This window comes from Schistocerca americana, chromosome 1, assembly GCF_021461395.2.
Source record: "Schistocerca americana isolate TAMUIC-IGC-003095 chromosome 1, iqSchAmer2.1, whole genome shotgun sequence".
Taxonomy (NCBI): Eukaryota; Metazoa; Arthropoda; class Insecta; order Orthoptera; family Acrididae; genus Schistocerca; species Schistocerca americana.
In genome coordinates this window covers 64,323,467-64,328,882 of record NC_060119.1, presented here as the reverse complement: position 1 = coordinate 64,328,882, position 5,416 = coordinate 64,323,467, and the positions used below count along the sequence as shown (strand labels likewise).

Sequence of the window (5,416 nt, the reverse complement as noted above, 5' to 3'; positions counted from 1 at the left end):
TGAGGAGTGTTAAGGGAACCTAACTAAAATTAAATAAATGAACGTAGCGTGCTAGTTTGTGAGACGCGGGAATCAGCGAGACGTCGATGGAACCCGCACGTCGGACGGACGGCCTTTGATCTGGAACACCGGCCAGCTTGTCATCAGAACGCTTGTTAACGTAAATTCCGTGCTGGACCCTAATCTCAGTCTCAGTAATCGTGACACATAAACATTTAAAATACAATTCGTGGAACAAAGTTTACACGATTTTCAGACAGCTGATGCACACGATTTTTCTCCCATACGTTAAATGTCTATTGTGATGCGAGGAATAACATCCAGATGCATAATTAAAAATTAAATATGAAACTTCCTGGCAGATTAAAACTGTGTGCCCGACCGAGACTCGAACTCGAGACCTTTGCCTTTTGCGGGCAAGTGCTCTACCAACTGCAAGGTTCGCAGGACAGCTTCTGTAAAGTTTGGAAGGTAGGAGACGAGATACTGGCAGAAGTAAAGTTGTGAGTATCGGCCGTGAGTCGTGCTTCGGTAGCTCAGTTGGTAGAGCACTTGCCTGCGAAATGCAAAGGTCCCGAGTTCGAGTCTCGGTCGGGCACACAGTTTTAATCTGCCAGGAAGTTTCATATCAGCGCACACTCCGCTGCAGAGTGAAAATTTCATTCTGGAAAAATTAAATAAATTTGCAGCCCATGAACCAGAGCGAACTGTGTGATCACGAGACAGAGCCAGGAAGAAGAAGAAAAGCGTCGTTACTTGTGCTGTGTCATCCTGACAAAAACTTCTTCACGTATATAACATGTCATGGGGTTCAACATAAGTTTTTTGTATAGATGCATAGTTCAGTGTTGTAGCATTTTTAACTTAGTTTCAGCAAATTTGACTTGTAGCTGGTTTTCGCAACACTTTTTTGTTGTTGAGCAAAACAATGTAGAATTATCATCACAGAAAATCGACCAAAACAGCTTCCAGAGGATTCATACTTGTCTGTCCGCTGATAATTCTACACATCTGCCCGACAACAAGAGACCATCTTCAAATATCATGATGACACTCTGCATTTTATTATTTATAACAGACATACTTACTAACGCAATAGGACAAATACTTTAATGCCCATCATGTACCTATCTCCGCCTAGATTTTCATTGTCTTCAAGCACCTGAGTTAGCTCCTTAATACATAGGTACATGGTGTCTGTTCCATCGCACATATCCGACTGAGCAGACACCACATATCTACATATACAGAGCGAGGATGGCTCTAGCTACATTCAGTACAGATTCACCATATATCCTGAATCGCTGCGAGACCTGGCGAATGCTACGATCAGTGGCGCTAATGGCTGGGGAGACGCTACTTTTGCATGTCAGTTTCAGAATTTGGTTGTATGGGGAGCGTGCCTGTATGGCCGAGGCGATACTCACTTTGCCCCCATACCTCGTTTTGGGCGCCGGGCAGACTCCTTAAAAAAATAAAAAAATATTTTTTTTAACAAAGCTATTAATGGACCAGTTTCAGTGACATCCTTCAAAATCGATTTATTTCAATGCCTATAGGCAGCTGAAGATCTAATCCCCCGTAATATGGCTTCTTAATACTCTTCTCGGCTTCCAACATGTATCTGCTACTGAAAAAGAAAAAAGAAAAAAAAAATTCAGTATTGTGTCAGATGCCCACGATAAATGTTTGACAACGACTTTTTTGTTACCATCATGTCCTGCAGAGACGTGGTTTCCTGTGCTAGGAGACCTTGTCAATGCATAAAACAAAATATGTGGAAGGCATTTCGTTAATTGCCCTGCTTTTTCCGTGCAGGCCATTTCATCTCGCTTTGTAGTCACCTCTCACAATGGCAGCTGAGCAATAAACTACAACCGTAGCCGCGGCTGTAGGATCAAACGGAATATTACACGATCCGCCGTGGTCCGCGGCGCCTGCTCATCCGAACACACCGCAGGGGAAAAAGAATAACTTTCGCTTCTGGCGCACCAAACCGAGCTTCATGAATATTCAAAAGGCTGTTCATCTGTTCACACTATGTAAAATTCTGTTTCTCGTGCTGCGTTCAGCCGACCTTTATGGCGAAGGATGCGTGAAATGGCTACGCAAGACGGCAAAGGAGGTCGTTCTCAAGAAGTTCCGGTACCCTCTCGACGAGATAGCTAAGACTTTATTTCGGCACATTGCAATAAAACTGCAGAAAAAAGTATATTTTCGTAACTTAAATACCTCATAAAGTAACAGCCCATCAAGGTAAACAGAAAACGTCCGAGAAAGACGGACACTGGACTTATAGCGACATGTGGTTCAATCTTGATTCGGATTACCCAGTGGAAGCTAAGATTGTGGCAATATGTAGTACATGCATTCTGATGTGTGGTTTAATCATTCGCAAATTACGTCTTTAAATGAAATATAACACTGTAAGATTTAATAAAATGCTGAAAGCTGAAGTCAAAGGCGTAGTCAATGGTTGACTGATGTTTATTCTATCATTTGTAGATATTCAACTATTTACTGATGTCTTCCAAACTGAAGCAAAGCATATGTTCGTGGTAATTAGGAATTGCAAGACAGGACCAAATTGTTTATACGAAGTTTCCACCATTTAGAATGTAATGTTCAGTACTATTCTTGTATCACATATTCTTCCTATGTATACCATTCACTGTAGGTACCACGATATTGTTATTGAAAATAGTAACTAATGAAGTATTTCTCACATAATTTAACGAAGTTCAAATGCGTCATTGGAGTGTTTTCTCTATGCTCTCGCATCTGCAGAAGCGAATCTTGATAATGAGATTAATGACTAGCAGATCACAGTGCTCACTCTTCTAAACACCAGTAGTGAATATTACTATTTGGACAAGCCACGTCGTGAAGAATGAAAAACAGAAAGACTGCTGGAACTTTGCAACTGGTGTCATTGACAAAAGGGAACTACAATACAAGTTTCTATCGAGACAGACGGGTGTAGCGATGACTTATTTAGAAAAAGAGGGGGGGGGGAGGCGTGGGGGGGAGATCAACGAACGCAGCAGTATGGCCAGTTCGACAAAGGCTCCAGTGCTTTCCAGACCCACTTTTGGCATTATTCTCGAAACAAACAAAATTCAGCTCCAATAAACAGTTTACAAAGTGTTAGCCATTTTATAATGTAGAAAATTACCAGCGAATTTCTTTGCCGTTAGAGCTTCCAAACGTTTTCAAGAAAGCAATGTGTAAGAAAATAGTGGATCATCTCAGTATACATAATTTGCTCGCACACTCGCAGTTTGACTTCTGAAAAGGAGTGCCGACAGAAAATTCAGTTTATTCTCTTGTGTGATAGTCACTCTCAGTGCAGAATTATAGGTTCAGGACGATAGGTAGATTCTATGATTCAACAAAGGGAATTGATTGTGTGGACTACGCAATACTTTCGACCAGTCTGGATCATTATGGAGTAGGGACGAAGTTCTACTGTTGTTCACATCATATCTGGAAAATGGGAAGCAGAAGGTTGTCCTGAACTGTAAATAAACAGCGACGAAATTTTAATCTGACTGGAGTCATGGCATAGTAGGTGGTTGGAAGAACCCCACACTTCTACTACTTCTCTAGAAACGTGTCAGTATAACCAGTGAGTGTGTAGAAGGTGGTATTAAGAGGCGTACAGTATGAATGGCCGTGCGGAGATTAACACATTCCGTTCTTGGATTCTTACTCAGTCATCGCGTGGGATTGTTTCTACCTGTTTCGCCGAGAAGCTCGCGAAGTCCTTCGCGGAAGCGATTCTATTCCTGTATGACCTATAGGCATATCGTAATATCTGTGCTGAAAACAGCGAGTATTATTAGCAAATATTTATGAAGAATGATTACTTGCTTCGTACCCTAACAACAGTGCATTCCCTACGTACCTCACTGCTGACGTAACGGGCGTTCTCAAATCTAGCCACAGCGCCTCACACCACAGTCCACTGGCAACGCCACATCGTCCACCGTCTCCCGCCGTCTCCTTCATCCAGCGTGGGAACTGAAACTTACTCCCAATTGCGTGAGTTGTGCAGTACGGCTTTATAGTCGCCGAATGCTACATGATATCTGCAGACGCGATACAAAACTGTAAAACAGTAAAATAAGGAAATAAAATCTGTTTTGAACAGAAGGCGTACCTTGCAGAACGCCGTAGGGTAGTGTTCTGAATTTTTTTGCTTTTCTAGGTATTGCATATATCAGTGGTCTGTTACTGAAGATGACTGACCACTCAAAACTTTTTCTGTTTGCTGATATCTCTTTTTTAAATAAATGAAAAAATTTACTGTTCTCATGCCAAAGGCCTTGTGGCAGTGGTAACGCCGGCTGCAGTCAGGTCACTGACGTTAAGAGCTGTCGGGCTTGCTTGGCACCTGGATGGAGACCGTCCTGGTCTGCCGAGCGCTTTTCGCATGCGGGGTGCGCTCAGTCCTCGTGAGGCTAATTGATGAGCTACTTGATTGAGAAGTGCCGGCTCCGGTCACGATAACTGATAACGACCGGGAGACTGGTGTGCTGAGGTCACTCCATATCTGCACCAAGTGACGTTCACGGCAGAGGAAAACATGGCGGTTGTCGGTATCGTTGGGCTTTCCGACGCCTGTTTTGACGGAGTATTTATGTGCTGTTCTCAACTTACGGTTTCGTCCTCTTATTATATGCATTGCAGTGTTACCGTGAAAGACGTAGATAGTAACAGAAAATTATGGAGCTTATAGGATAATCGGTAATATTAACGTATTGCAGCGCGCTCGTTTCTTTTGCCTTCGGAAGGATCCAAATTAAAGAAATAAATGGGTTCTACCTGTCATTGTCTTCGCTACGATCCATGAATCACAATGCTCTTAGGGATCCGTGTGGAGCGTGAGGCGGAGTCAGTGTGGAGCATGAAGAACCCCAAATACAGGGTTCTAAACATCCTCACCTGATGATCTTCTGCTCTGATGATCTTGATTACGTCGGATTCCTCTTCGCGTACCGCAGAGATATCGATTGCTTATTGAAATTAATTGGTTAGTGACCAGTAACAGTCAGCTAGAAGAATAGCAGATACATTCTCGTAAACACAATGCAATGAGAGGCAGTCTCGATACAAATAGATGATAACTAGCCAGTCTGTTATTTCGGACTTCATAGGCGATCCGCACGCTTGCTGTGGTCCAAACCACAATTACATGGAGGCACACAAAATATGTTCAGACATAACGATAACTATTCTAGTCGCTAGAGGGAATTGACGCAGCTTAACAAAGATGAACCCCAGAATTCGAATCACAAGCTATGGTAAAGAGCAGTGCTGTTGATAAAATATCGATATACTGATTTTTTCTCACGAATGTCGATATGCATCGACGATTTTCTTCCACGATATATCTAAATATCAATATCAAGAC

The 5,416-nt window shown here is 42.5% G+C and overlaps 1 non-coding gene across 1 annotated transcript; it reads left to right on the top strand.

Moving 5' to 3' along the window:
* The first annotated feature begins 524 nt into the window (after nucleotides 1-524).
* On the top strand, nucleotides 525-599 carry Trnar-gcg. The gene has a single exon. It is a non-coding gene; the product is annotated as a tRNA-Arg (tRNA).
* The last annotated feature ends 4,817 nt before the right edge of the window (nucleotides 600-5,416 follow it).